This window comes from Euprymna scolopes, chromosome 30 (genome assembly GCF_053919585.1).
Source record: "Euprymna scolopes isolate OS-2025 chromosome 30, ASM5391958v1, whole genome shotgun sequence".
NCBI lineage: Eukaryota > Metazoa > Mollusca > Cephalopoda > Sepiida > Sepiolidae > Euprymna > Euprymna scolopes.
In genome coordinates, this window is record NC_136511.1 from 89,658,866 (window position 1) to 89,675,769 (window position 16,904).

The 16,904-nt window shown below is 40.4% G+C and overlaps 1 pseudogene; it reads left to right on the forward strand.

Moving 5' to 3' along the window:
* The first annotated feature begins 1,446 nt into the window (after window positions 1–1,446).
* On the forward strand, window positions 1,447–1,584 carry LOC145255028 (U2 spliceosomal RNA; annotated as a pseudogene).
* The last annotated feature ends 15,320 nt before the right edge of the window (window positions 1,585–16,904 follow it).

Genomic DNA, 16,904 nt, shown 5'->3' on the forward strand with positions numbered 1-16,904 from the left:
TATCACAAACTATTTCATAAAAGACCGGCATCTTCGTCTTAAGAAAGGAAACACAAATCATTAAAAAGTAGAAAACATTAAGTCAGAGACACAATCACAAAGTTTTGAGTTAGACACTTTCATTTCCTTTGCTTTTTGCTTTTTTGATACTACATTTCATTTATTCTGTACTCGACCAGTTAGGGAGAAATCCTTCTAGAATAAGGGCCTAGTAACTTATATACCGACTAAAACCACTTCTTTTTTCACATATTTTCACATATTGTCGAGTTTTGATCACAAACTTTGTTAGTATTTCTGCAATTATGTGTTGACTTTTAAATTCAATGGATGCCCGTTGCTTCTTGCACACTGTGTTCAATTATGTACACGAAAAGCTATTCATTGAAATTGGAAGATTATTCTGGATGGAGAGGGGGTACATAGTAGGTCCATGGATTATTGAAGCTATTGGCAATTCCAGTCAGAAAGATGGATTGAAACACTAGGTATTCCAACAGTTTTACAATTCAGAATGTACAGAAAAACCAAATGAACCTTTGAAAAATTACAAATGGGCGTAATAAGTATTAGACGTATCCAGGACGCGTTAAATCACAAACACAATTATTTATTCTTTGATTTCATTCGAACATTCATAAACTCTAATATATCTTTGAAGACATTCTTCTTATGTAACTAGAAATAATGTATTTTTACTTATATTATTACAAGCGGGGCCTGAGGAAATTCAACAATGGACTCTTTAATATGTAATATATTGATGTTGGCACTTTATGGATGTTCAGCGTAAATGGAGACGCTCTGGTATCATTGTAGCTCTTTTGTTAAAACTGCAAAAGTATTTATCTAAGCTAGCAGGGACGCCCGGCATAGCCAGGTCGTAAAATACACTTAAATATGATATTTCAAATTATGCGAATTTCGTATATATGAATATATAATCCATTTTCTATCGATTCTTATATATTATAAAGTTTGGGTTTCAAAAATTGAAAAAATATATCCATATAATTTTGGTACATCAAATTGAATCGAAATCGAAAACAAAACTTGGGAAGAAAAAAATCATATATATATATATATATATATATATATATATATATATATATATATATATATATCCGTTAGTCCGTCGGTCTGTCAGTCTGTCCGTAACACTTTTGTGCTTGGCCTTTTTGGTTAAGATCAAAGGTCTGTTGTTAATAGATGCTGTTCTTAGCTTTTTAAGCAGTGTAGTATCTGTTCCGGCAGATACTGCAAGCAAAGACCATATGTGGGGGCAAACCCACATATAAGACCTTGGTCAATGTGGGAGAAACCCTTCATACCAATTGTCACTATCCAGCTCCCCTACTCCCTGGAGAGTTGGTCCCCATTTTCCCTTCACTCCTCACATTAAAAATCGGCCTTGTGCCTAATTTGCTCGGTGGCGAGCAAATAAATACCCTTTTCTTGGCCTTTTGGCCAAGATCAAAGTGTAGTATCTGTTCTCTGATACATACTTCGCGCGAGGCAGTGCTGTTGTGGCGACACATTCTCTGACGAGTTTTTTGTTTGGGTAGCGTTCTATCCGCACCTTCACTTTGTCTGTCTTTCTCTGGTCTCCCTCCTCGCGGGGGATCTGAGCTGATAGTTGACGACCTTCCCGCACTAACTTCCCATTTCCTCCCTCAGTTCTATCTCCCCTCTTGCCGCCTTTTGGCGCCACTTCTTTTTGGCGCCAAAGTCGGCTCCCCACTTTGGACACCGTCTCCACGTCACTCTTTTCAGTGATTTTTAAAAGAAGAGGGAACTAAAAGGGACACCCCCAGCCCGGGGGGCAACCAATATGGATAGCCCCAGCCAGGGGGCCATCAATATGGATACCCCCAGCCAGAGGGCTGCTGCTCCCCGAGGACAATGTCCCAACAGGAGGAGCAAAAATTATGGACGGGGCGTACCGCCTGGATATGACATCATTAGATGCTACCCAGGAGGGGGGAAAATTTACCAACAGCTCCCCCAAAGGCGACTCCCCCCAAAGGGAAGCAAAACCAAAATCGGTCGTAGTATCTCACTCCGACCACAGAAAGGAGGAAGTGCCAGGCCAAAAGGACAATAAAGGGGACAGCCCTCCCCAGGAGGGCTGCTCCCCCAAAAGGGGAGCAGATCAAAAAATGAGAGGGCATACCGCCTGGAACTCACAAATGAGGAAGGGGCAGAGGGCCTCAAAGTAAACAAAAAACATCATGCTCCCCAAGAGGCTAACCCCCCAAAACGGGAAGCTGCTCCCAAAAAAGACTCTAATCAAGGAGAGTCTGGCCCAAAAGACACTGAAAAGGGAGCCGCCCCCCAAAAAAGTGACACTCCCACAAAAGGACAGACTAAGAAATCTGGGGAGGCAGGAAGCGTCGCCAATAAACAGGCAGGGGCGACCTCCATAAAAGACCAAAAATGGTCTAACCCCACCAAAGACCTTATACCAACACCAACATCACCAAGAGGGTCTGCGTGGGAGAAGACCGTAGAAAAATAACTGTCCTCTCAAGAGTATAGAGACCTGTACCCGACAAAGTACAGACAATACATAGAGAGAGCAGATATAAAACTCATACCGGGTGCCTGGGAGGCGATTGAGGGCAGAGTCCTGTCCCTCGCCATTTCTGATATACCGGAAAACTGCCTCCTGGGGATGAAGAAGGAAGACATGGCGGGGCTCCTCCACACACTTAACATCCCGGTACTATACCTGTACCAGAGGAGCTTCGCCATGTGGGATATCCTCCTAACCACCAAGGACGATGCGGAGGGACTCTCCCTCCAAGAAATAAAGCATGGGAGAGTCAAACTAATACCCAGATACCAGGGCAAGAGAAGGACTCGGGTGCAGGTATTTAATGTGCCAACCCAAATACCTGCATAACTGCTAGGATGCCTCTTCAGCCAGTACAGTGAGGTGGAACAGGTAACCTCAGTACGTTCAAAAACTGGGACTCACCTGGGCTGCTACACAATAGCAATGAGGCTGAAGAGGGAGGGTATTCGGGCGATACCAGCACTGCTGACATACAAGGACGCCAACATGATGGTAGTGGTGGAGGGCCATCGTCCACACTGCTGGTTCTGCCAAAAGCAGGATCACGACTAGGAGCTGCCCCAAAGGGTAACCCCTAATCAAACGACCCAAAAGGCAGTCACAACCCCTAAGACAGTGCCCACGCCAAAACAACCGGCAACAACACCTGCAACCGCAGCACCAACCCCAGCTCCAAGGAAAACACAAACCAACAAACCACCCAGGAGGCCAAGGGGAAGGAATGCAGCACGGTAGTGAGACAAAAATGGAAGCCCATAATCCCTTCAGCTACCGTCCTACCACAAGCCCAAAAATCGAGGCAGCAGCCTCTGCAAATGACGCAACAACAACAGCCACCACAGCCGATGCCACGGAAACATCTGCAGCAACAACAACTACCGCAGCAACAAAAGCAGCAAGTGCAGCAGGAGCAGAAGCAGCAGCAGCAACGACACCAGCGAAAGCAGCAGCAACAAAAACAGCCGCAGCAGCAACTAGAGGAGAAGACACAACCAACGGTCCCCACACCAATTGAGACGGGGATCAAGCGGAGAAAATACTGCTCCTCTGAGGATGAATCCGCAAGTGAAAGGGAGAAGAACTCAACCTCACCTCTCCCCGGTTCATTCGAAAGAATAAAAAAGAAAAACAAATGCAGAAAAGGGGAAGAAAAGGTGGCCCCCACTCCCTGTGAACATACACCACCCCTAACAACAAAATCCACTTCCACCCGCAAACCAGACACCACACCAACACCAGACACTGCACCAACACCAGACACCACACCAACACCAGACACCACACCAACACCTGACACCACACCAACAACAAACATGGCACCAACACCAGACACAACACCAACACCAGGCACCACACAAACACCCGTCCCCACACCAATGCAAACCGATCCACTACCCCAAAAAGAAAAAGAAAAGAATGAACCGAGGGAAGGGAGAGACTCCTCTGCCTCTCGCAGACCAACTAAATTTGCCCCCGAGGAACTATGTTATGTAGACCCTCTATCTGTGGCCACAGACATTTCCCATCGGCAGAGGAAAAACTTAAAACCTCTGCTCGATTACAAACAGACAGAGGGGAAAGATGTAAATATCCCCTCAAATTTTCTGGACGCCCCGCTCCTAATAACTTTTGTCAAAACTTCAGAGACCTGTAAGACCAACTTGCGGACAAGGCTGCAGGCCACTTAAGGGGCGTTTCCGGGAATCGAACTGGTTAAAAAAATGACCCTTCTCTTGACGAACTGTCAAAACAATGCAAGGGAAGAGTCCCAGTGTTGGTCCAGAGAAGGTCAGGATATGAAAACCTTGACCACTTTGAGCATGGCACATAATGCTGGTGTCCTCTCCCCGGCTGACTTCGGAGCTGAGTGTGACACACCCTAAGGTAGGTACCATGGCTTTGAATTTGGCTTGTTTGAATGCGAGGGGCTTGAGATCATTGGGTCGGGTGGTTCGTCTCCGGCATGATCTCTTGTCCCTGGGAGTAGATGTGGCTGTGATTCAGGAGACGTATTTCGTTTCCTCTGTGGACTGTAAGGTGCTGGCCCGAGATTTTGAGGTTTTCTCAGCATATGGCAGCCCGCGGGGGAAGGGAGTTTCCGTGCTGGTTAAACATACCCTGTCATCGACGGTTGACGTTGTTCATAGGGATGCAGTGAGCAGGCTGGTTGTGGCCGATGTTGCCGTAAAAGACTGTGTTTCGGGTGATCGCGGTTCATGTGCCTAGCACCGCTCGTGAGAGGGTCTCATTCTTCAGTCAGCTTGACGCCTTTGTAGATTGTTGGAAGGAGGTAGTGCTAATGGGGGATTGGAACGCTATCTTAGACCCCGAGATAGATAAGGTAGGAGGCGATGCTAGAGGATCGGAGAGGTGCGAGTCCAGCCTGACTGACCTGATGGCTAGATGCGGTCTGGTCGTCAGGTTTCGGGTCGAGCTTCCGGGGCGGGAGATGTGGACGTGGACCAATAGCGTTTCCTCCTATCCAAACACTTACTTGGACAGAATGTTAGTTAGGAGAGGCGAAGTAGACTTCTTATCTTGTCCCACGTTTACTTAGCTAGGCCAGACTGACCATAAACTAGTTATGGCCCAGCTGAAGCTAGGAAATAGGCCTAAGTTAGTGGCTCACCGGAAGTTAAACACCTCCCTTCTGGAGATACAAGACTCCAAGAGAAGCTAATAGAATTAATTCAAAAAGCACTAGTAGGGGCGGTTACCAGGAGTAAGTGGTGGTTAGGTCTAAAAGCCAAAATTAGAACCTTCTCCGTCAAGTATGCCCAGCGGCTCGCACTAGATAAGGCCAAGACGAAGAAGAAGCTAGAGCAGAAACTAGCCCAGGCTATAGGGGAGGGTGATAGGGTTAGTCAGGAACTAGCTAAGCAGGACCTTCTGCATGAGAATAGCGAGCATTATGACGGTCAAGTAGTCAGAACTAGGCTTAGAAATATAGGCAATGAAGCCATCAACTCCAATGCTGATGCGCGTCATGAAATTTCTAGGCATGGCTCGGACAAGTACATTGCAAAAGTTAGGCATCCGGATGGACGCATGCTGGAATCGACTCAGGAGATCTGCGAGGGGTTTCGAGAACATTTTGAGGAGCATTTTACACAACAGCCCGATCTTCCGGTCCTTGAGTTTAGTGACTATTTGGCTGACTTTCCCCGCCTCGAGGCGGCTAGTTGCGAGACTCGGATGACGGAGCAGGAGGTTTTTACTGTGCTGAAGCTAGTCAGCTGTTACAGATCACTGGGACTCGATGGTCTGCCATACAAACTGTATTTGAGGCTGTCGCCCATGTTTCTGCCTCTTCTGACGGATGTGTCCAACCATTGGTTTGCTCAGGGATCCATCCCGAGGCAAGTCACCAAGAGAGTGATCACATTGCTGAGGAAAGGTGACGGGCATGGTGGGGAAGAGTTAGACAATTACATAACTCTGCTAAACACAGAGTTGAAGATTTTGGCCAAGGTCTTGTCGAATCGGCTGCAGGTTGTTATCAGCGAGTTAGTTGAACCGGAACAGAACTACGCTGTGAAGGGGAGATCGATTCAGAACAACTTGCACATGATACGCATGATCCTAGAGGGAGGGATAGATGATGACACAGAAGCCGCGCTGATCAACTTAGATCAGTCCAAAGCTTTCGATAGGGTCGACCATCGTTTCTTGGCATCTGTCTTAGAGGCCGCCGGTTTTAAACCGGACTTTTGCAAGTGGATTCCGTGATGTATCAACAGCTTACAGCCGTCGTGCAAGTCAACGGAAAGCACTCAAAACCCTTTGTTATCTCTTAGTCAGTTTGTCAGGGTTGTCCGCTGTCGCCCCTGCTCTATGTCCTGGCTTTGGAGCCCTTGCTCCGCAAGCTGAGACGTGGGGAGGCAAATTCGGCCCTGTGCGGAATTGCAATACCCGGTGGCTCAGCCGCCAAGGCATCCACGTTCGCTGATGATGTCACGGTCTTTGTATTGAGCTTCAGAGACATCGAGATCATGTCAGAGGCGCTCACTTGGTATGAAAGAATTACAGGGACCAAGATAAACCGCAGCAAGTCGGTAGGACTGTGGTTGGGCGCCTGGAGTGACAACGCCAGCCTCCCGGCGCCCTTCAGCTGGACGGATGGCCCGGTTCGGATCCTCGCCATGTGGTTCAGACTGGGTCTCCAGCTTGGCAAAAATTTGTTGGAGGTACGGTCAAAGGTTGAAGCTGCAGTCAATTTGTGGCTTTCTAGGAAACTTTCCTTAAAGGGTAGAGCTGAGGCGTGCACCACTTACGTCTTTCCTCTCATCCTTTACTGACTGGGCATACTTTCCCTGCCTGCACAACACCTAACAGCTCTCGTCGAACTATTGTCCTCGCTTCTTTGGGACAGAGGAAGACACTGGGTGAGCTGACAGCTTTGTATTCAACATCTGTGTGAGGGAGGCTTGGGAATGCCGGACTTGAAGTGTCATCTAGACGCTGAGAAACTGGCCTTCCTGAGCCACTATATGCAAGATGACCAACCGTGACACTCCGTGGTTACTGCCACCTTCCCCGACTTCATTCTCGACCCTTCTGTCGAGAGCTATCACAGGCCGCGGGGAGAATCTGCCTACATGGAAGAGTGGTGAGCCGTGCTAAAACGACTACCAACGTCCAGCGACCTTGTGACTGCTACCCATAGGGAACTCCATAGGGATCTAGTGAAGGGGACCGCCGACGATATGGTCCACGTTATGATCCTGGCCGTGGCGAGAATGGTGATTTGGACGTCGCGTCTGCAAGGTTGCCGGGGGGGGGTTGTCTTTTTCTGATCAGGATCTGATCCGTTTCTTTAAACACCAACTACGGGTGAAGATCAGATGTGATAGAAGAAGGCTGCATCGTGCGGCATTTGACAGAAGATGGATACATGTAGCAAGTCTGTGTGTATGAGGAGGAGCCAAATTTGAATACGTGTTCCCTGCCTAAGTGTGAAACGTGCAGTTCCATAAAGTAAAATTAAACAATTAGCCTCTCAGCTAGCTGAGTGTGTGTTCCATCCCTCCCTGATTAGGAAGCCTCCAAGATCCTTACCCCCTCCTACTTGCAATTTTTGTTTTCACCCTTCCTCTAAATTTCACCCATCTTGGAGAGAAAGAAATACCAACTAACCCCCATTCCTTACCCACAAAATTTTCTTTTCTCCATTCACCCCTATGTAGAGAGCATCCCCACTTAGAGACTGACCTGCAGAAGCGAGGTTCCTTTTACAAACCTAGTGGAATGGGCAGTCTATCAACTAGACGGGGTTGGGAGGGTCCTACTAATCATCTTTTGTTTTTTCTTCCCCCACCCTCGACACAAATGAATTATTGTACCATTTTTATTGTCATCTTTTTTGTTTTTACACGCCAATAAAAAGTATTTTTAAAATTGGGAGTTAAGTAGGACGTCCCCGAGTACAAAAGGGTAAATGCGGTATTATGGTGAAAGAAGATACTAGCTGGGAGAAACTTTTGATTTTGTTTAGTTCTGGAATGACAATGATGACCAACGACCCCCACAATCTCCCCTTTTGAGTTGGCCATGTGCCTAAGTTTTTTGTTCATTGTTGATTTTCACTGTACTTTTAACATGAATAAAGGATTTAATATCTAAAAGTGTAGTATCTGTTCCGGCAGATACTGCAAGCAAAGACCATATGTGGGGGCAACCCCACATATAAGACCTTGATCAATGTAGGGGAAACCCTTCATACCAATTGTCACTATCCACCTCCCCTACTCCCTGGAGAGTTGGTCCCCATTTCCCCTTCACTCCTCACATTAAAAATCAGCACCACCGAAAACCATTAAAAGTCGTAATTTTAAAGCTTTTGAGGGAGTTGGAAAGAAACTCGACATTGACCCCCAAAAATTAAGACCTGTTTTTTGTGGCCTAATACGTTTAAGCAGTCTTTATAAATAATATGAAAGAAGAAATTTTGAAAAGAAATTTAACATTTTAGCGTAGGGGATAACTTTTCTATATAAATTTAATTTAATGTAAAATTAGCACTCACTGTTTGGCCACAAAGCATTCAACTAGACATGTCATCTCTAGCATTTTTTTCAAGTTTGGCAATCGAGGGGCGGGGGTCGACAAAACATAACATATACAAAAATCTTTTATTTTTTTGTGGGGGGGCGCGAATTACATTTGAAACATAAAATAACAATGAATTTAATTAATTTTTATGAAATCATTTTGTACTTTCACCTAACAATTTTATGAGTAGAACGAACCCCAAAATATGACAAATTCAATTTTTTCGAGGGGGGGGGGGATTACATTAGAAATATAAAATGACGAAAAATGTCATCTAATTGTTTTTGGAATTACTTTTTGGTAGATCTTTTTTTTTTGCGATCGCACGGGTATTCATTGCTATTTTTATTGAAACAAAAGTTGTAATAGTTTACTTTTAATTATTTTTTCTTTGGGCGGGGGCGGGGGTCTTTCCAGTGCTCAATATGCTGAGAATAGTTTCTTCTCTTTGTAGCCCTTCTGCCGAAATATCTGATGGAGAGGGTATCACATACTTCTTTTTTTGGGCGATTATATTTACATGTTTTCATCCGTTCTTTTATTTTTGTTGTGGGGGGTGGTATCCATGTGGCCCATGATGAAAATGATTAGTATACTGATGTGTTTCAAACAGAACTTCATGTCAACTCAGGCAACACTGGGTACCCATGCTAGTATATATATATATATATTATTTGTTTAAACAGTCATGAGCATGTCTCAGCTAATTAGTTACTTGTAACTAGAGACCTCTTCAGGCGATACAGCTTATATGAAAGCAAACTTTGCAATGAAAATAAACTCTGAAAACAATAGTCTCAGATACATATATATATATATATATATTGTAAGAAATTTCTTTCCTACACACTCAATTTCCTCCCTGCAGAAGCAAATGAATTCCACAAACAAAAGCCATACATTTAAACTCAATATTTATTCACAAATAACAGCAATGAAAGTTCTTTGGTTCTGGTAAGTCGTTTTGCAAAACAGTGGCCCGATTTACTCCCATACGCATGGAACCTTAAGTTCGAATTCCTATTCATGGTGAACATGGCGGGAATGATGGCGTCTATAATCAGGCATAAGTGAGCCCCAGGGGACTCCAGATTAAATGAGATAAGATCCAATATTTGGAAAATAAACATGCAGAACAATTCTTGAATGTCACCCTCAAATAGGATAAATACAGCAATATAAGCTGTCTCTGCTTGTAGAGATGAGTCCTTCGTTCACCGAAAATTTGGTGTTCATGAAGGAATTGTCTTGGCTCCCTAGAGAGAGAACCGCTGAATTGAGTCCATCCCGTTGCCGTGTTTCTGTTAGATTGAAAAATAAATAGCATGATACAAAAAGTGTGCCAAGTCACCTGACACATTCAAATTTAAACCAATCACAGACCGGCTACTAGAAATGTGTGGCCAGCCTAAAAGAAAGATGGCGGTTGTATATGGAATTTCTCACAATATATATATATATATATATATATATATATATATATGTATATATATGTATATATATATATATATATATATGTATATCAGGGGCGGAGATGGGACTAGTGCCACTCGTGCCTGGCACGACCAATAATTCGGTTAATGTTATTCAAAATGGATTAAAAAATCATCCATTAATTTCAAACAAACATACTTAGTCTGATCTCAATTAAATTACATATCTATTCAAGTTTCGATAACTAAGTAGCAAAAAATTCATAAATATATCTGGGAATAATACAAGGATGCTGTTTTGAACGGGTTGTCTTTGTCCGGCCACCGCCAGATTCATTGAAAACTCCATAACAGCGGCTATGACGTTGAACGTCCGTAATCCGTGCCAAGCCAAACCTTTACTCGTAATAATCATAATGTTAGAGAAATCCAGATTTTTCTGTAATCACCCGCAAAGTGAAGCCCACTTATAGTGCCTAAAATATTTAGCACGATCGAGCCTGCTGATGTCTGTTTTAGGAAGAGGATGAGGGACCGAGAGAGAGAGAGGGGGGAGAGAGAGATCTCTAGACACATACATACGCATAAACACATGAAGAACGATTACTACTACTGTTGCAATATGTAGTAGCACGAATAGTTCTGTGTAAACATAACCACGCGTGTATATCAGATTGTAAATAAATATCAGTGATGAAGTTATTGTTTCATTAATTAATAAAGAACAGGTTTTGAATAAGAGTGAATTTGTTTTTTTTGAGGAATTTTTTTTTCGTGAATTTTGAATCATAGAAATCTACGAAAAATACGGGTTTTAAGTCATTTTATATTAATACTAAGAAACCCGTCAATCCAATAAACCTTCATAGAATTCCGTAGTGATACGTAAATACTTTGTAATTTTTTTTTTATAAAAACCCTGTATGTAACTTTTCTTGCTGCATCCATCATTTCACAGCTATTTAAACCCAACTTTATTCATCAATATTACCTTTTATGAAAGGGAAAAAATATCTTATCTACTGTATCAACAAGACCACAAATTATATAGTATCTTGATTGTTCACAAAAAACGAAAACAAACACCATGCAAGGTACATTAGTCAATCTGTGCTATGCAATGGAGAATCACGCAATAGCAATTATGATTACTATATATACATATATATATATACATATATATACATATATATATATACATATATATATATATATACATATATATATACATATATATATACATATATATATATATATATATATATATATATATATATATATATATATATATATATACTTGAGTTCGTTCAGCTATAATCATAACCGAAACCAAAACTTATGAAGAATTTTGGTAAAATTATTTATTACAAGAAATGGAAGGTTATAACAATTAAATGACAGTCACTCGGAAGGAAAAAGATGTAAGCTGACATACAGAATAGCACATACGCTATCGTATTAATATACAGATTATTATTATTATTATTATTATTATTATTATTATTATTATTATTATTATTATTATTATTATTATTATTGTACTTCTTTTTCTTCTTCTTCTTCTTCTTCTTCTTCTAATTATAATTATAATTATAATTTAGCATTATATAGAAGTAAACAGACTTATTTTTTGCCATCTAATTTACACACACGTTGTGCTTTATACCGATACATAAATTAAGCTAAAAAAAAAAAGAATTACAAATCATGTGACTAAGCTATAAGAAAAAAAATTAAATTAAAACAGATTGCTTTTCAAAATAAGTCAATCTCCTTAATAATCTTTTTTTTACATGGAGGTTACCATTTATCAAGGCCTGATGGCCACTCAGGGATAAGGGTTATTGCATGTATAGTAATCAATGAGATAGTATTGTAGTAATCATTAGTATTGGAGATTTGATAGAGTGTCTTACTTGAGAGGGCGGTTTGTCAGGAATTTGTTTATGTTGGACTTGAAGACATCCAAGTTGTAGTCAGGTGGGAAACAGGCAAACGGAAGAGAGTTCCACAGTCGTGAACTTCTGAGAAAGAAGCTCTGCTCATGGAATCTACGTTTGGATTTAGGCACAGATAAAGAGTGGGGAAAATTATTGACCGTAGTTTCAGCCAGACGGCTGTTTCTTATGAAAGATTGGCGAGGGGGGACGAGAGATTGGAGCTCAGACGAGCACTTGCCATGGAAATAACGATAAAACAAAGACAGGCTCGCAACGTCTCTTCTGTGGGAGAGAGGTTGCAGGGAAGAGAAAAGGGCATCCCCCTGCTAAGCTATGAAGTCTATTTTGTACTCTGTCAAGGCAGGGTAGGCTGTTTTTAGCAGCTCCTTCCCAGATGTGGCAGCAGTACTCCATCCTTGGAAGTTCTTGGCTTTTATACAGATAGAGAATTTCATCAATAGTGAGATATCTTCTGGGGCGGTAAAAGGATCCTACGATTTTCCCAGCGTCCTTGGCAAGAGACATGATGTCCGTGTTCCATTTAAGATCAGGAGTAAAGGTCAAACCCAAAAGTTTGTCAAAACATAGGGACTCCCCAAGACGAGAGCCATCCATTTCAATTGATGCCAGATGAGGATCAGAGCGTTGATGATGTAAAGATAGAAGCTTGGTTTTGGATGCATTAAAAGTAACCAGCCACCTCTTCCCACACTGTACCACGCACTCAAGATCAGAGGAGAGAGAATTAGAGAGAACCTTGTCATTTTTGGCCTTTGATGTGTTGCCATAGATGGTCGTGTCATCGGCATAGATGTCAACGAATGATTTAAGTATGTGTTTAGGGAGATCATTGATGTAGATCAGGAAGAGAGTTGGGCCCAGGATGGACCCCTGAGTGACTCCAGTATTAATATTGTGGGCCTCTGATTTTTGCCCATCAACTACAACTCTTATGTGCCTATCAGAGGGAAATGATTTAATGATTGAGAAAACATTACCGGTGATACCGTAGCTGGAAATCTTGTTAAGTAGGCCCTTATGCCATACCTTATCGAAGGCCTTCGATATGTCAAGAGCAATTGCCCTGGAAAGGAAGCATTTGTCAAGAGATTCACTAATCCTATGAGATATAACCGTTAGCACATCTGCTGTAGATCTTTTAGTATTTTGCGCTTTTAGTATTTGAAAATGAACAAACACTTTAATTGCATGCCTCAATAAACATGAGAGAAACAATTATCTAGATCATGTCGAAAACGTAAATAGTTTTCAACGTTATATTGAGTGATTGTGTGATTATTGTGTAAGTAATATATTACATGGGCATTAATTCAAAGCTTTTAGATGAAATTTTTTTAAAATTAAATTAACTGGAATAAATAATGAAAACTTTTTTTTACAAGATTGTTTTTACAGAAATGCTTATGGAATAACTTTAATCTAAAAAAATTATTGGTTGACTCATTTTGCGGCATGCCAACCATCAAATGTTGAAACTGTACATCCAATTGGTTGTAGTTTAATTTGTTTTGTAAACAAATAGTCTGTGAAAGATATATTTCTATTTAACCAACAGATGGAGAGGTACTATAATTCCAGGTCAAATAGAACCGGGGGGAGTAACTATGCAGTAAGTTTTCATTCCTCAGAACTCTCAAGTTGGAGCCTAATCGCTGGATGCAGTTTTTGTGTCATACTCGGGGTGGGAGAGGGTGATTATAGGATCGGAATTTATGGATCAGGCAGAAAAACAGATATAACTAGAAAAGATGGATTTAAGAGTGAAGTGTTGTACTTTGGATTTTGACAGTTCAGTTTTATACCTGGGACGAATTTTATTTATATTGGACCCTGACATCTACTATCAGTGTAGGTCAGAATAGATTCACTTTTTCAAAACCAAATTGAAACCTCACTATCGTATGCATGTGAATGTTATGCTCAGATCCCTAAAAAATAAATGTTGTATATCTTGCTAACGAAATTATTAAACAACTTTTGCCCTCTCCCTTAGCAACCAGACGCCACCGTATGCGTACTCAGACATTTGCTATTGTTTCCAGCTAGTAATTTTGGTACAAGCTGATATGTTCTTGCACTTGTATTGTTGACCATCGTGTGGACGCCGTGCTGATGCGATCCTCTCTCTTTCTTCGCTGGATAATTCTTCCCCATGTTGTGATTTTCTAATAAGAAATATAATTCGCTGCTGTCCAGGAACACATAAACTGGAAAAAGACATATGTAGAATAAAAAAATGTAATAAAATAGAACTAACAGGCAATCTTTATAACTGAAAACACACCGAAATTCTTGGTTTGTGTTAAGATAATATTATATTCTTTCTATTTACAGAAACTTGAGTTTTCTTTATAGGGCCTACTAGAGAGTAATGTTTCTGCTTTTTGGATGCTGGGAATTATTACTCAATTTGTAATTTCACCACTTAGTTAACCTTGACATGAAACAACTTTTGAATTTGGTCTCAGGAAAATGTCGGAGAGTGGGTAGGATTGTAGCACTTTGCCTGTTAGTGTTCTTAACTGTTAAATTAATTTCACACACTACCTCATATATTCAAGCAGAGTTACTCTCTTAGACGAGTGTTTTTAGTGTGACCATTATGTGATTGACTAGTCATCAACTACTTTAGCTCAATACTCCGGAAGTGAGCATGCACATCAATCACTTAAGCCTCGATTTGGTTTCTAGAATTATCTCATGCACCCAATTCTTCTGGGTGGATATTTATGTTACACTTGAAATATCCGACCCTAACTGACCTTTCTTCACAGTTGCAATATTTATTCTCAGCATTCTACCTAGATAAAACAGTACTGTTCTTTGTTTGTTTTCTTGTTTTTTCAACTTGCAAAAAATAATAATCCTCGATTCTCTTGGTACACTCTTCTAATTCTATACTAATGCCTCTAATCATCCTAAATCCTGACACAGTTTTTGTTGTTATTGGTTGGAGTATAGTCGTATGATGGGTTGATAATACTGATACATCTTAGATAGTTTAATAAATGTAAGGAACGTGAGACCTCAAATAGTTGAAAGAAATCAAAAACCATGATGGCAAGATGAGATCTGCATGAATATAGTTATGTAAAATAACTGAAGTTATGGGTTAATAAAATCTTTTATTTTGCGAGTTAATCTCCAATTAAAGAGGTTTAACATGATGAAAATTGCTCTAATTTAAGAAAATGCATAATTTTTCTTGTTAATTTAAATCCCCCCCCCCCCCCCAAAAAAAAAACGTAAATTTCTTTTGAGTTTCATACGATTATAGTGACTCGTTTATAAGAACAAAAATTCCTTCCAAACAATGTGCAAGGGCAAAGCAGGGACAATTTTAATATAAAAAGTCCAGATTCCCCAAAAGGAGGTATTTAGTATTGGGTACAAAAATAATTTTTATAATGCCATCGTCATTCTGTCAAGCATGAGAAAAACTAAGATGACAGGCAATTAAGTCCTCCTCTCTGTGAAATTAGGAAACAATGCTTGGGAGTATTTTCTTCTGAAATAGAACATTTTATATTGATTCCTAATAAAAGGGCAAGAAAACATCCTTTTTAATTAAAATATTGTTTACAAATGTTCAGTATTTTTTCGAGAGGGGGGGGGACTTTTAATGTCTGCCATTGTCACTAGCAATTGCCAAACAAACGATCTCCTGCTAACTGAAGTAAAAACTGTAATTTTGCAAGATAGTTATTAACCGAGAAAAAAAATACAATTGTCACCAAATGCAATAAACTATAATTTAACTTTTTTATTTTATTTTTAATTTCAAAATAAGATAACAATCAAACCTTGCGCAAAGGTTAAACATTTTCCTTCAGTTTTAAACATCATGTGATCAGCCATTCTAGTTATTGTACACCGATAAGCCACATGCACATCGACAACAAGTTAATAAAAAAACTTACAGTTTAAGACTGGTAGATTCTACTCCGTTTGGTATAAGTTGTTTTTAACTTTTTTCTACATTTATACGATTTCTCAACTGTTAGCTATGCTGTAAGATTACCTAAAACCCATTAACTTTAATTTAATATGTCCAATTTCCCTCAATCTCTAGTTGTGTCTAAAACAAAATGAAAATTCCATGAGCAAAGTTTCTTTCCTAGAACTTCCGTTTGTGAAACACAATAATGTGGGGTTGCTTCCCAGTTGACTACAACATGGTCGTTTTCACACCCGCTATAAATAAGTTCCTGTTAAGCCATCCTCTTAAATAATCAAGCTTTACCCAAGTTTCACCATTACTGATCATATTGCCTCACTATTTAACAAACACTTATTAACCCTTATCCTAATGTGGCCTCCAACAATGACCCTCAAGTAAATGAAATTCTCCATTTTCTATTTTTAAGGCAGATAAACTAATGAGGTCACAGTATACTGTTGAAATTCCTCTTCGTCAATACTAGAACCATTTAGAAAAACCATCAACAGCCAATATGGTAAACATGTATATGGTAAACTTGCATATGGTAAACATGTATATGGTAAACATGTGTATGGTAAACATGCATACGGTAAACATGTGTCTGGTAAAGATGCATACGGTAACCATGTATATGGTAAACATGCATATGGTAAACATGCATATGATACACATGCATATGATAAACATGTATATGGTAAACATGCATATGGTAAACATGTACATGATAAACATGTATATGATAATCATGTATATGATAAAAATGCATACGGTAAACATGCATATGGTATACATTCATATGGTAAACATGTATATTGTAAACATGTATATGGTAAACATGTATATGATAAACATGTATATAGTATACATTCATATGGTAGACATTCATATGGTAAACATGTATATGGTAGACATGTATATGATAAACATGCATATGGTAA